This window comes from Schistocerca nitens, chromosome 1 (assembly GCF_023898315.1).
Source record: "Schistocerca nitens isolate TAMUIC-IGC-003100 chromosome 1, iqSchNite1.1, whole genome shotgun sequence".
In the NCBI taxonomy this organism is placed as follows: domain Eukaryota; kingdom Metazoa; phylum Arthropoda; class Insecta; order Orthoptera; family Acrididae; genus Schistocerca; species Schistocerca nitens.
The window spans coordinates 221,993,308-222,009,800 of NC_064614.1; the positions used below are offsets into that span (position 1 = coordinate 221,993,308).

General features: G+C 43.8%; 1 protein-coding gene across 1 annotated transcript in view; it reads right to left on the reverse strand.

The window, feature by feature from the left end:
* LOC126246112 (progestin and adipoQ receptor family member 3-like) overlaps window positions 1–16,493 on the reverse strand; it is a 199,419-nt gene that overhangs the window by 123,645 nt on the left and 59,281 nt on the right. The window lies entirely within an intron of this gene.

A 16,493-nucleotide genomic window follows, 5' to 3' on the forward strand; every position in this document is an offset into this window, starting at 1 on the left:
CTATAGCAACAAATGCAGCCAACAGTAAGTGAAAAAAATGATGAAATTTCACATGTAAAAAAAAAATATTTTGTTTCGTTTTTGAACTTCCGCTGCTACGAGTGTGAATCCTGAATCCTTCCTGGTCATGCTGACAAAGTTTCATGAATTTACTTGTAAAAGTATAGACAGTGGAAACTAAAATGTCCTGTGGTGCCTCTCCTGCTCCAAGTCGGCCCGTTTGACGTCCTACCCCCATTATCACTTGGGTTGCGTCGTAGGTAAAGCAGGTAGAAGTCTTAAGTTCATTTGTAGGAACTGGGAAAATGCAGTCAGTCTACAAAGGACGTCACTACAAAACACGTCTGTGAACCACCCGTTGACCAAAGAGACAGAATACCTCAGAGAGATAACATCGTTACGAGAGTGAAGCAACCTGAACAACCTTCTGCCATGTTTTGAATATCCAAAACAGAGGGGCATAGTACACGATAGTGCATAAGGAAATTACGAAAAGTAGGGTAGAATAATGAATTCACGTATTCACGTAAAGTTAAACACAGTGAAGTCCTTTTTGTGCTGGTGTATAACACAAATGTACGAAACCACTGACAGATAACATTTTTACTCTGTACGCACTTGAAATAAGATATATTCGTAGTCTTATTGTTCTTCGGGTACAGTTATACGTTGCGCTAAAGTTAGGCATGATTTGGTTCAAATGGCTCTGAGCACTATGGGACTTAACATCTCAGGTCATCAGTCCCCTAGAACTTAGAACTACTTAAACATAACTAACCTAAGGATATCACACACATCCATGCCCGAGGCAGGATTCGAACCTGCGACCCGTAGCGGTTGCGTGGTTCCGGACTGAAGCACCTCGAACCGGTCGGCCACAGCGGCCGGGTAGGCATGATTTACAAAAGAAATTCGGCAACTGCTTATCTTATAAGTTTGCACCCGTACTATCTCGCCACAGAATCACGAGTGACTTAACTGAGAGGGCCACATCGGCTTGAGGCTGAAATCTGTCACGGGACGTCTCTCGCTCGCTACTTTTGAGAGGCTTAATCGTATTTCGTTGTTTCCGTATTATAACTTGCGTGTTATGACTATATGCAGTTTTAAGGCAACGGAGCAGTGAAGATTTATCACAAGCTCGTCACACTAGGAACTTTTGCTATAATTAAATGTCAGTTAAAGGTGTATTTGCTGTAAAATTCCTTAGGAGATTCTGAGATTAACGCGAATAATGTTCGAAACTATATGTAATAGCTGTCGTCATGTGGTTAGACATGTGCAGTTATGCAGTCGAAAGAACTAAGTTCGCGTCCTGGTATACGATAATTTTTTTCATCTTCTCGTTTGCAGCACATTCTGGGATTTTCTTATTCTTGTAACAGAAGTACGTTCTGCAACTTTCTGTGTTATTTTCATATAAACGCTTGCTCTATCAGGAATGAGATCCTTCTATTTCGTGACTTTAGTCTGATTAAGAAACGAAAGAAGAAAGTGGTGCGAGTAAAATAACCTGCAGTGACATTTATGTTCTTTCTTGCCACAAATATTTGACCGTTTCCTCCCGAATATGTCGCCATTTCTGAGGGTGTGATTACACAGGAATCTAACAGTACAGCTTAAATTGCTGCTAGTCTAGTGAACAGCAATGACATTTACATTCTTGTCTGTCACAAATATTTGGCTGTTTATCTGCGAGTATGTCATGATTTCCGAGAGTGTGGTTAGGCAGGAACCTAACAGAACAGTTAAAACTGCTGCGAATGAAATGAGCAGCAGACATACACTGAGAGCCAAAACATTACGACCACTGCCCACCGCAATGTTGTATGGTGCCTGGTGGCGCTGAAGGCATGTGACGCGGCAAGAGAAGTATATGAGCGGACCAGAGACGAAAGGAGAATCATTCTATCGACGATAAGCATATTGACCGTATACAAAGAAGGAATTCACGAATCGTCGTAGGTTTGTTCGACGAATTGGCCGAGCGCCTCGAAAATTCCGAAAAATGACGAAATGCTCTTTGCAAAGTTTCAAGAACCAGCATTAACTTAGGAAAGTAGGAATCTTCTAAAACTCCGTACGTACCGCTCATGTACGGACTGCGAAGACAAGGCTAGACTAATTGCAGCGCACGCAGAGGCATTCAAGCAATCATTTTTCCGGCGCTCCATACGTGAAGCAGCCCTAATATGTGATTCAGTGTGAAGTACCCTTCGCCATACATTTCACAATGGTTTGAGAAGTATAGATTTAGAGATACACACAAATACTTAGATATAATACTCGACCAAAAACTTGTTCGAAATCCCCTCATACTAACTATACAAAACAAAGGCCACAATAGACTTAAATTAATAACCGGCCGAAGATCAGGGCTGAATCACTTGACCAAATCCACACATACAAGATCGTCAACCGTCCCATCCTTAACGATGCAAATGCTGGACGGGCCTCCGCTAAAGTTTTAAAGCTCCCTTCAAATTCTTGGACGACACGCACACCGTCTCGCTTTCTGTAACTGACTGTCTTCTCACTCCCACGCCTTGTTCCAGCTAACATTTCCCCATCCCCTCAAACGTCAGGAATACTTTCGCCTGACCTGCACCTCCCATAAATCTGACTGCCAATACGACGTTGTATGGCAACTTGGAAACCTGATCCGCTGCCGCGCAGATGCCAGCACATCCCACAATCTATCCGTGTCCGAACACTCCGCATCTTTTCTCTCTAGTTGTTTTAACGCCTTCCACTCTCAGAAGAGGCAAAATGTGCATCTTATAAGGGAACCTCCCCATCGCACCCCCCAGATTTAGTTATAAGTTGGCACAGTGGATAGGCCTTGGAACACTGAACACAGATCAGTCGGGAAAACAGGAAGAAGTTGTATGGAACTATGAAAAAAATAAGCAAAATATAAAAACTGACAAGTCCATCCGCAAGATAAGCAACATCAAGGATAATTTGAGCTCAGGATCGCAGTGGTCCCGTGGTCAGCGTGCGCAGCTGCGGAACAGAAGGTTCTTGGTTCAAGTCTTCCCTCGAATGAAAATTTTACTTTCTTTATTTTCGCAAAGTTATGATCTGTCCGTTCGTTCATTGACGTCTCTGTTCACTATAATAAGTTTAGTGTCTGTGTTTTGCGACCGCACCGCAAAACCGTGCGATTAGTAGACGAAAGGACAAGCCTCTCCAATGGGAACCGAAAACATTTGATTGCAACGTCATAGGTCAACCGATTCCTCCACAGGAAAACACGTCTGATATATTCTATACGACACTGGTGACGGCATGTGCGTCACATGACAGGAATATGTTGTCGACCTACCTAACTTGTACACTTGGCGAATGGGTAAAAAGATTCTTCTACCTTGCCCTATTTAGGTTTTCTTGTGGATGTGATAATCACTCCCAAAAAAGTGATGAAAACATAAGAGTTTGTCACATAAACTGCAACAAATGAATGCAACAGTTTCATAGTCGCTTAGTTTTCCCTGTGGTCTGTCAAAACATATGTTTTTAATGTTTTCAAATTTTTCCGTGTGAGACCGTCAAATCCTGCATATGTCCAAGCAAATCTGAACATGTCCTGGAATTTTGGAGAGCGAAGTTGATTTTGTGTGAGTGCCTGAACTTTGATAATTGTCTGAAAATAAAAAGTTAAAATATTTACTCGAGGGAAGACTTGAACCAAAGACCTTTCGTTCCACAGCTGCTCACGCTAACCACGTTACCACGTCGCTCCTGAGCTCAGATTATCCTTGATGCTGCCTATCTTGCACATGGACTACTCAGTTTGTATATTATGCTTATTTTTTTCCTAGTTCCACACAACTTCTTCCTGTTTTCTCGAATGATATGTGTTCAGTTTTTCAAGGCCTATCCACTGTGCCAACTTATAACTAAATCTGAGGGGGGTGCGATGAGGAGGTTCCCCTGTTAGTTATATGTAGTTTGCCTGGTGTATCACTTTTCGGAATCGTTTGTCCATTTGGTTTTGTGCAGCGCCTATTCCGTAGAGATTTAGTGTGAGTCATAACTTGAATAGTGGGTTTTCGTGAAGGAGTGGAGAGTGTCACGCGTGCTGCAGAATCGGGCACGAAGAAGAGAAAGCGCGTCGCCGGAAGAAGGCTCTGCTTGTAGAGGATGGGAACTGGGACGCTATGTCGACAATGAAAACTGGACAAGCGGGCCAGCTGGAGAGAGCACCGCTAACGATTGAGCTATACTGTTCATCAGGCAACATACGACAAACGTCAAACTGGCAGCAAGCGTACTGAAATGAGGTGACAAAAGTCATGGGATAGCGATATGCACATATACAGATGGCGCTAGTATCGCGTACACGAGGTATAAAAGGGCAGTGCACTTGACGGAGCTGTCATTTGTATTCAGGCGATTCATGTGAAAAGACTTCCGACGTGATTATGGCCACACGGCGGGAATTAACTGACGGAAAGGTACACTACTGGCCATTAAAATTGCTACACCACGAAGATGACGTGCTACAGACGCGAAATTTAACCGACAGGAAGAAGATGCTGTGATATGCAAATTAGTAGCTTTTCAGAGCATTTACACAAGGTTGGCGCCGGTGGCGACACCTACAATGTGCTGACATGAGGAAAGTTTCCAACCGATTTCTCATACACAAACAGCAGTTGACCGGCGGTGCCTGGTGAAACGTTGTTGTGATGCCTCGTGTAAGGAGGAGAAATGCGTACCATCACGTTTCCGACTTTGATAAAGGTCGGAATGCAGTCTATCGCGATTGCGGTTTATCGTATCGCGACATTGCTGCTCGCGTTGGTGGAGATCCAATGACTGTTAGCAGAATATGGAATCGGTGGGTTCAGGAGGGTAATACGGAACGCCGCGCTGGATCCCAACGGCCTCGTATCACTAGCAGTCGAGATGACAGGCATCTTATCCGCATGGCTGTAACGGATCGTGCAGCCACGTCTCGATCCCTGAGTCAACAGATGGGGACGTTTGCAAGACAACAACCATCTGCACGAACAGTTCGACGACGTTTGCAGCAGCATGGACTATCAGCTCGGAGACCACAGCTGCGGTTACCCTTGACGCTGCATCACAGACAGGAGCGCCTGCGATGGTGTACTCAACGACGAACCTGGGTGCACGAATGGCAAAACGTCTTTTTTTCGGATGAATCCAGGTTCTGTTTACAGCATCGTGATGGTCGCATCCGTGTTTGGCGACATCGCGGTGAACGCACATTGGAAGCGTGTATTCGTCATCGCCATACTGGCGTTATCACCCGACGTGATGGTATGGGGTGCCATTGGTTACACTTCTCGGTGACCTCTTCTTCGCTTTGACGGCACTTTGAACAGTGGACGTTACGTTTCAGATGTGTTACGACCCATGGCTCTACCCTTCATTCGATCCCTGCGAAATCCTACATTTCAGCAGGATAATGCACGACCGCATGTGGCAGGTCCTGTACGGGCCTTTCTGGATACAGAAAATGTTCGCCTGCTGCTCTGGCCAGCACATTCTCCAGATCTCTCACCAATTCAAAAAGGTCTGGTCAATGGCGGCCGAGCAACTGGCTCGTCACAATACGCCAGTCACTACTCTTGATGAAGTGTGGTATCGTGTTGAAGCTGCATGGCCAGCTGTACCTGTACAGGCCATCCAAGCTCTTTTTGACTCACTGCCCAGGCGTATCAAGGCCGTTATAATGGCCAGAGGTGGTTGTTCTGGGTACTGATTTCTCAGGATCTATGCACCCAAATTGCGTGAAAATGTAATCACATGTCAGTTCTAGTATAATATATTTGTCCAATGAATACCCGTTTATCATCTGCATTTCTTCTTGGTGTAGCAATTTTAATGGCCAGAAGTGTAGTTGAAGCTAGACGCATGGGACACTCCATTTCGGGAATCGTAAGGGAATTCAATATTCCGCGATCCACAGCGTCAAGAGAGTGCCTAGAATACCACATCTCAGGGATTATCTCTCACCAGGGACAACGCAGTGGCTGACGGCCTTCACTTAACGACCGAGAGAAGCGGCGATTTCGTGTAGTTGTCAGTTCTAACGGAGAAGCAACACTGCGTGAATTAGCCGCAGAAGACAATGTGGCACGTACGAGGAACGTATCCGTTAGGACAGTGCGGCGAAATGTGGCGTTAAAGCTCTGTGGCAGCAGTGTCTAGCTCATATTAATTCCCAGGCACGCAATACTCAAGAAAAATGTTAGCACGTGGCGCTGCACAGTATCAAAAAAATGGTTCAAATGGCTCTGAGCACTATGGGACTTAGCTTCTGAGGTCATCAGTCCCCTAGAACTTAGAACTACTTAAACCTAACTAACCTAAGAACATCACACACATCCATGCCCGAAGCAGGATTCGAACCTGCGACAGTAGCGGTCGCGCGGATCCAGATTGTAGCGCCTAGAACCGCTGGCCACACCGGCCGGCCATCAGTCAAAGAAATGGTCAGTTACCCGATAACCCATCGTCAATCACGATCTCATATCGAATGAAATATACAAATGAAATCGTATAATAGCACATGTATTGAGGTAAAATATTGCCGCTTCACAGCCTCATTCTAAATATATACGTAATTAAGTTTGGGCGGAACCCTCAGTGCGTGAGTCCTACTCGCTCTTGGCCAATTTTTTTCTTAGATAAAAGTATAACACAAAACATATTACATAAACACAGAAAAAAATTCAGTGACTTGTGAATCAGTCTCACCAGCCACCTACACCAAAAAGATCAATGTCAACATCGACAACGAACCGACAACTGCCTGTTTATTTAAAAGAAGTATGCTACTTTAAAGAAAAACGTGATGTAATGAATGTATCTGATTCACATGTGATTTCGAAACAGATGTAGTTGTCATCATGTCCGTAAGTCAATTGAGTTGAGTTTGCTATTCATCGAAGAGAGGTTGGATGCGGTATGCTGTACTAACGCAGTTTCAGGTTGATGAACTGATTATGACTGTACCCAGGCTATATAGGCAGTGAACGTACACAGGCTGAAGTAGTGCAGGAGGGAACAGGCACCATGAATCCTGCAGGGCTGTCCACAAATCCGTAAGAGTACGAGGAGGTGGAGATCTCTTTTGAACAGCACGTTGCAAGGCATCCCAGATATGCTCAATAATTTTCATGTTTAGGGACTTTGGTGGCCATCCGAAGTGTTTAAACTCAGAAGAGCGTTCCTGAAGCCACTCTGTACCAATTCTGGACGTGTAGCGTATCGTCTTGTCCTGCTGTAATTGCTCAAGTCGTCGGAATGCACAGTGGACATAAATGGATGCAGATGATCAGACAGGATACTTACGTACGTGTCATCTGTCAGAGTCGTATCTAGACGTATCAGGGGTCCCATATCACTCCAACTGCACACGACCGACACCATTACAGAGCCTTCACCGGCTTGAACAGTATCCTGCTGACATACATGGTCCATGGATTCGTAAGATTGTCTCTATACCCATAGACGTCCATCCGCTCGATACAATTTGAAACGAGACTCGTCCGACCGCGCAACATGTTTGCAGTCATCAACAGTCCCATGTCGGTGCTGACGGTCCAGGCGAGGCGTAAAGCTTTGTGACGTGCAGCCATCAAGGGTACACCAGTAGGCCTTCGGCTCCGAAAGCGCACATCGATGATGTTTCGTTGAATGGTCGGCACGCTGACACTTGTTGATGGCCCAGGATTGAAATCTGCAGCAATTTGCGGAAGGGTTGCACTTCTGTCACATTGAACGATTCTCTTCAGTCGTCGTTGGTCCCGTTCTTGCAGTAACTTTTTCCGACCACAGGGATGTCGGAGATTTGATGTTTTACCGGATTCCCGATATTCACGGTACACCCGTGAAATGGTCTTAAGGAAAATTGATCACCACCTCGAAGATGCTGTGTTCCGTCGCTCCTGCGCCGACTATAACACCACGTTCAAACTCATTTAAATCTTGATAACCTGCGATTGTAGCAGCAGTAACCGATCTAACAACTGTCTTGTATAGGTGTTGCTGACCGCAGCGCCGTATTCTACCTGTTTACATGTCTTTGTATTTGAATGTGCATGTCTATACCATACCACCGTTAATCTTCACGCGCGTTGCAGTCCCCACGTGTAGAAACAGCTGCTTGTATGTCATTCTCGTATTTGATATCGTACATAGCCTCAACAGATGCTGCTACCGTTGCTGGGCTCTCGCCCTCGTAGTTCTGATGGTCTTCGGCCTAGCTAAATTGGCTCTGCGTTGTATACTTCTAATCCTATCCTAGACATCTGCCCGATCACTCGGGAGTCTGACATATGGTGCAAATTCCAGTATGAAAATCGAATTGCTTTAGCACATATTTTGCGTTTTCTGTTCCTTGCACGTGCGTCCTAACATCCTGCGTCCTCAGACTCTTCATTGTAGTTTTCAGTGAAGAATATGCTATTGCTCCCTTTCGCCTTCTAGTATGCCGCGTTGTACGATAGGACCGCGAAGATGTCCTTTAACTATAGAAGTGGATGTCCTTTAACTATAGAAGTTCTGATAACAGGCATTCGTTAAATGAGCTCTGTGTCGTAAAGGTAACGTCTCAGCTTGCCGGAACGTTTACGTTCACTGATAAACGTTAATCGTAGGTAGTTTGACTTTACTATTCCATGAAAAACATGTTTATATTGCCACATCAACGGCCCTTTGACTAACGTCCATATTCATGAAACAATAAAGAGCGACATACAAAATCATCGCAAGGACAGTATACTTCCTCTTTTGTGCCTGGAGATTAACAACTATTAAACTCTTTCCTATTCTATTTATTTATTTTGCTGACATTTATAGTTTCTATTCTGTTGTTTCCGACGTTTTCTATTCTTTTTTGATGAACAAATGCCGGAAAAGGTGAAGTAACCGACAACAGTTCAGGAATCGCCAAAGCGTCATATGTGAATGGAAAATGTAGCTATAGCGTCAAATAATACTTTCATCTTTACGAAAAAATCCATTTCTTTCTGTACACTTTCGTGAAAGAAATATAAGGCAGCCGACCGGAGTGGTCGAGCGGTTCTAGGCGCTACAGTCTGGAACCGTGCGACCGCTACGGTCGCAGGTTCGAAACCTGCCTCGGACGTGGATGTGTGTGATGTCCTTAGGTTAGTTAGGTTTAAGTTGTTCTAAGTTGTAGGGGACTTATGACCTCAGCAGTTGAGTCCCATAGTGCTCAGAGCCATTTGAACCAAATATAACGCAGATAACAATAATTTTTCGAGTTACTGAGTTTTCTCTTAGTGTGCTACTGTTGGAGCATTTCAGATCGCAGTGCTACAAGAAAAGATTGCTTGTAGCATGAAGAAGCTGTAACGGTCACGGATACGATGTCTCTCTGTCTAAGACATTCCGCTCCTTGATGAACCGAACCACGGAAGTTCTTAATCATTGATTGTATCTGTTACCAGAGTGGTCTTCCTAACAGCGCACGACTTCCGACTTCCAAGCCACGCAATTCACTAGACAGAGCTGTCATTAGATCCGAAAAATTGCCTCAATCAGAAAATGATCCAATCCGTTCGAACCCGAAATGTCCTGATGACACATTCGACTACTGTATCGAAATAAACAACGCACTTTTACGTGTTACCCTACCGAGAAAAACAATGCCTCGTGAAAGTACGTAGAAGAAACGTAAAGGGAAATGCAAAATTTACGGGAAACGGGTGTAAGGCGAGCCGATGTGGTAACAAGCGGAGCGTGTTTGGTACAAACAGCGCAGTGTATCGTGAAGGCGGCGAAAGTGAAAGTGTTCAGCGGTAACACACTCGTAACTCCAGCCGCGGCCTTGGGACTGTCAGTGCTCAAGTAGACTGCCGACTCGAGTGGGAAACTGCATCGCTTAAACAACGCGAGTCCGGCGGCCTTTGGGGGTGATACTCTTCACACATCTCCTGGGACGAGATAAAGCTTGGTCGTTGTGTGGATGAAATTGTTTAGGCAGTCAAGTGCCCTTCCTTCCACATCATCAATACCTTGAGGCAGCTGTCCCCGAACTTTTGAGAATCCTGGTACTTTGGTGGAACATTTTCTTTATTTTGAAGGTTGAGAAAATTAATATAATTTTAAAGTAGAGGAAAAGTTGATTTAGTCACTGTTTACTTCATTTGTAAAACATAATGAGGAATTTAAATAAAATAAGGAAAAATGTCGGAAGAACGCCTTGCTATTAATAGTTTTTTACGGAGCACTTATTCACTTCCTGCGGGACGCCAGTGTTCCGAGGAACACAGTTTGGGAGACCCTGCCTTAAGATATATGAGAATATCATTTGGCATGGTCAAATTTGGAGATAATCGATCTGTTCTGTTGCAGCTGCGGATCCTTAAAAATCCTTAATAATCAAGTTCGCAAATGTAATTTTGTTGGTTACTAGTTTCGGATTATCTGCATCCAATCTTCAGTTGATGACAAAACACATTGATTACTGTACAACTGCCAAACGGCACATCGGCATAATTTGTGTGAGCAAGATCGTTTGTCACTCAGGGCGTCTGACATAAATCTGATACGCCTGACGTACAGGTTAATCACCTCTAGCTGAATTGCTTGTGAAGTGGCAACAACGTCTATACATGTACATCTACATTTATACTCCGCAAGCCACCCAACGGTGTTTGGCGGAGGGCACTTTACGTGCCACTATCATTACCTCCCTTTCCTGTTCCAGTCGCGTATGGTTCGCGGGAAGAACGACTGTCTGAAAGCCTCCGTGCGCGCTCTAATCTCTCTAATTTTACATTCGTGATCTCCTCGGGAGGTATAAGTAGGGGGAAGCAATATATTCGATACCTCATCCAGAAACGCACCCTCTCGAAACCTGGCGAGCAAGCTACACCGCGATGCAGAGCGCCTCTCTTGCAGAGTCTGCCACTTGAGTTTATTAAACATCTCCGTAACGCTACCACGCTTACCAAATAACCCTCTCTAATGTTGGCAACACTCCATTTTATCGGAAAGTTGAGTGCAGCTGTGTGTTTGTGTGTCAGTTGCTGTGAGAAGCACATATTGTTGAGCTGCTACAAAAATGGGACAGTTTGCATCAGAACAGCGAATTGATATTGTGGAGTGCTACGTAAAGACGGGCTCCGTTAAGGAACGTTCGGAAATGTTTCAAGCGAAGCATCCTGGTAGGAACCTCCTCACGACCAGCACTGTTCAAGATCTGTACAAGAAATGGAGAGCTGTAGGATCCGTTCAGAATGTGCAGAAGAATGGGCGACCGACAGTGAGGACCCCAAAAGCTACAAACAGAGTTCGCATGGACATAATGAGAAGTCCCTGCCAAGCCGTTCAAATGTTCAAACGTGTGTGAATACCTAAGCGACCAAAGCGCTGAGGTCATCGGTCCCTAGACTTACACACTACTTAAACTAACTTATACTAAGAACAACACACACACACCCATGGCCGAGGGAGGACTCAAACCTCCTGCGGAAGGGGCCGCGCAGTCAGTGACAAGACGCCTCTAACCGCGCGGCCACTCAGCGCGGCCCGTGAGTATGCACCGATAGTACAGAAGTAAGGCAACCGCTTGCAATAAGCGGGAAATTCGTGTTTGAGTCCCTGTCCAGCACAAATTTTCATTGTTGTCATTCCATTATACAGCTGAAGTTTTCATGTCTCAAGGAACATTGCATTGTAATTTGGAAAAACACCGGCACCGCAGTTCGTATGACTATTAAAGGCTTTTCTGAATCCACAGCCTTGTGCGTGAGAAGGTTTCTGAGTACCATAACTGCCTACAAACCTCCTACATTCCGTTTTACGAATCTCAGTCCTTTTTTTGTACTTTGTGTTTCGAAAGCGGATTAAACGGGTATTTGAAAATGTTAAGTTTCACATTTCTGCTAAATTAACGCCGTTATTTATCGCTAGGATGGTAAAATTTGCCTACCTCTTGTAGGTGTTGTGGGCTTAATGTCAATACCTTTTCAGTGTGAACTACACTCAGAACGATTTTGCTCTCATTCTTTCGTGTCGTACTTTATATATATATATGTTCCCCCTTAACGGTGAGAGCTGAGTCGGCCACATTATACCTCTGCATTTTTTGCTTCACTAAAGTGGAATAACATGAAAATAAATGTTTGTAGGATAAAGTAGCGATGAGTTCATGCCATAATGAGTTCTTCTAATCTGTGGGGAATATCATTGTGAGGCTTCGTGGTAATTATATGCAAGAAATTTTTCTAACTAAAGTAATGGAGATTATACTGTAGTTGTGGAAAAAGATATGGAATATACATAGGTCAAGCGACTAATTGTTATGATGTAAGAATTAAGAGTTAGGAAGATACCTGTTAGGCACGAAGGCGGTGAGTTGGAGGCGTCATTCGGAACTGGTCGGGTGGAATTGCTTACAGATGACATGATACGTGTTTCTCGGGGATTACCTCATGGTCTGGGAAAGGTAGTTGGTTATAACTGCACGGGGAAAGGACGTGGAATGTTGATAGGCCAGATTTCTCAAGGATGGGGGTAGTTGGGGTATTGGGGCACACGTTAAAAAGAGACGTACAGCAGTCGAAAGTGTTCTAGTACCTAGGTGTCTGAGAAGGTGGGGGAAGTTTATGACGTAGTACAGGATACGGGTGGCAAGACGGAGTGCATGACTTTCTAGGACCTGGAGGGAATGATAAAACTTGAGGAGTCAAGATCCATGCAACGGATCAGGATAGGAACATCTTTGGTAATACACTATTCTATAGCATGATACGGATGAGGAGTAGAGGCACAAGCTAAAATTGCTGACAGTCAAAATATCAGCTTACGAAGTGCAAGCATAAATGGCCGTGAGACAACCGAGAGGAGACCATACTTCATGACAAGGAGGCGCTGGAAGGCAGAACATCCAGGTGCAACAAACTTCCGGAATCAGCGAGGAGATGAGCCTCGTGCAGACCCTGACAGCCATCTCTCAACCTCTACACTTGAGTGGAGCGGCAGTACAGACGCTGTGAATCCTGAGTTGTCCCTCAGCACGTCAGGAGTCAACTGTCCACAAATGTGAGGAATTATAGTTACGTTCTGATACCAAGTATAGAAGTGTAATGTAGTATAGCACTGTATTGTAGTCTAGAAAGCTTCTTCTTCTTCCGCTAGTGCCTTGTCCCGCGGTTTCGCAGAATCGGCATTGTTAGGAACGGATTTGGCAACGTTAATTTTTAGGGGTGGCCGGATGCCCTTCCTACCGCCACCCCGTAACCGCCGGAACGGAATAAGTGTACCCCAGCTGTCTGCGTCGAGTGTAACCCACGGAATAGTGCGAATGTGTTCAGGTGTCTGCGAGTCGTGTAACTGAGGCAGAATATGGGGACCAGCCCGGTATCCACGTAGTGGGATGTGGAAAACCACCTAAAAACCACATCCGGCCGACGTCGGTAATCCACAGGACGGATTCGATCTGGGGCCGGCGCACCTACCCGAGTCCAGGAAGCAGCGAATTAACGCTCTCGGCTAACCTAGCGGATTATTGTAGTCTAGAATTATAAATTAGAAAATTTGGGATGTAGCAACGTTACATAGTACAGTAGACCAATAGCACGTGCCTTCTGGATTTCAGATTAAAATGTATATGTATGTAGACAGAAATGGTAAAGTTCCGTTTCCTGATCATAGACGGACTAATCTGTTCCGACCGACCGCCGTGTCATCTTCGGCGAATGGCGTGATCGGATGCTGTATGGAAGGGCATGTGGTCAGCATACCGCTCTCCCGGTGGTTGTCGGGGTTCCTGAACTTGGAACCGCTATTAATCGATCAAGAAGCTCCTCAGTTCGCCTCACGAGGCTAATGGCATCCCGTATCAGACCTCCCAGCAAGTGTAAATTCTTGCCACTACCGGGAATCTAACCCGGTTCCTGCAAATGGCAGTCAGCAGCGCTGAACATTCAGCTACTGAGACGAACTTCCAAGTAGATAGTTAATAATATTTTTTTCCTTACACGCTTCAATGTTTGGTTATGCTAACACATGTGAAATAATGTTAAAATATTATGTGTTTTATCCATATACACCAATTCATGTGCACCATTTCGTCTGTTCTTGTATCTGGTAAACAAACTAAAGGAAAGTAGCAAATAACTAAATAAATAAACAAATTTCTATTGGGTGGCTAGCAGGTATTTTGTGTCTTCACCTGCTCCTGTCATGTACTGAATTTGACAATATGTAGTATGTTAAGGACCAAACACAGGTCGCTGTAGCTGGAATAGAAAATAAATAATTTCAAATGGCTCTTCATGGTAGCAGGCTTATGAGAGAAAGTGAAAGAGCAGTGGGTAGGGATGGCGATTCCGAGACGGGATTGCAAGGTTTCCCTATGACGTGCGCAATATGTAGGCTTGGATGCCCCTCTCGGGAAAACCACTGTTAGCCGAGCAGCGTATTTGCATTGCTATTCATAGTGCAGGCAGTTCTAGGGAGTTGTCGATTTCGACGCTTTCCCCTGGTGACGGAAAAAATAAACGTAAGATTCGGGGTTGTAATATCTATTCTTCAGCATATTTAGACTATTGACCAAGTCGTCTCCGACTGGTGATGCGAGCAACAAAGACCGCAGTTCTTCTGTATGGAATGAGTGAGATTCGATCTTTTGACCGTTGTATCATGTTTTCAATCAAGGGGTAAGAATGCATCGTTAATTGGGAAAGGGCTTCAATAACACTGTGGAACATGCCCAATATCCCATCTCGTTCATTTTCTGAGATCATTTTTTTAATACCTCAATACAAGTATCGACTGGGCACCAAGACCGTGGAAAGGTGACGGCGTAGGTTCTATTGTGAGTTAGTGAATTGCAGTTGATACATGCTGACAACCTACATCCTATTGCCAAAAGGATAAATTACAGCAGCATTTATGTCTGCTCCCGCTTTGATTTATGCCCCAAAGCAATGTTGCAATTCAACCTGACCCAAAAAAAGCTATGAGTTTTCTTTAAAACCCCATTTAAGAAAAACCAACTATATTCAAGTATGAAATTTTCATTAATATACAAAATATTACATATCTAGCCTTACACAAATTAAATAGAGCCATTGTATTTATTGAATGCAAGTATTTACTGTCATAAGAATTTATTTTATTAATATTGCGTTTTAAATTTTCTTGCAACATAAGAAACGCCATTGAATAACATTTACACTTACAGATGAAATCTTTAGCTTGATGTAAGGTAAAATTTACTGTAAATGCAGAAATTTGCAGATCTTCATTTATTTCTTGGGAAGTTTCTCTCCTAAGTTATTTCTTAATCTTGACTAAACAAGCCAGTAGATGGAGATGATTCTTTCAATGGATGCAGTGCTGGAAGGGGAAGAAATGAAGCACTAATACAGTAGTTTGTAAAAACGGGTTAATGTTTCGAAAAATTAATCATAGGAATTTAAATTGAACTACTGAATCCCCAATATGAAAAAATTCTTAAAAGCCATAAAACACGCAAAAATCCAATTTTAAAGCCTGTAGGTGGAGAAGGTTCTTTCAATGAATGCAGTGCTGGAAGGGGCAGAAATGAGGCGCTAATACGGTAGTTTGTAAGAATGGAATATTTTTTTACGTACAATAATCACAGGCATTTACACTGAACTATTTAATCGCCAATACGAAAGAATCCTAAAAAACGATAAAACGTATAAAAACCAAATTTTACCCACTGGGTTGTTATTTTGTTTAAATACGTAGGTTTTTCTCAACCATTTCCCAAAGTTATTAAAACGCTTTCCGTTGCAACAATTCGATCAAATGCAACCATGGCACATGTTTAAATGACTATGTTTCGTATGATTGACGTCAAACTATACTATCATATTTATTTGTATGTCCCGTTTAATTTATTCCACACTGCTTTGCTCTAATCGGGTAGGCATGTCTCGAGTTAGTAAGTAAAGGAGAAAACCTGTATCCCAGACAAACTGACAAATAATTCTAGCTGCTAGCTTCGCATCTTTACATACGCGAATGCTACAATTATCGCGATTGTCGTTACGCATTACAGCAAACTGACTTCGTCACGTAACACCAATACCTTATATTACAACGAATTATTTAATTCGCCGGAAGAATATGCAAATAAATCTCGTGTTCCATTCTTGCAGTCAGTTACAGGTGGGACTGAGTAGCTGCGACTTACCATCCTCTCGTTGGCATGCCACTACAGTGCTGCTAGCTGTCGAATTTCGGCCTCTCACCACATGGCGCAGATGCAGAAGGTGGAGTGGTTGTTACAAATGGATTTCCCTCAGTGGTGTCAAGCGAATGACAGGCCGGCTGTTTCATCAAAGTCTTTTTTGATTACGTTCCTCTAGTTATTCAATTCTTCTCTATTGACTTTTAACAGCTAACGTTTGCTCTTTCCGGAATGATTTCTTTTGTTTGACAACAACCAAAAACCCTCCAACAGCTGAAAGAATGCTCAGTCATTGGATCTTTACAGACCGATA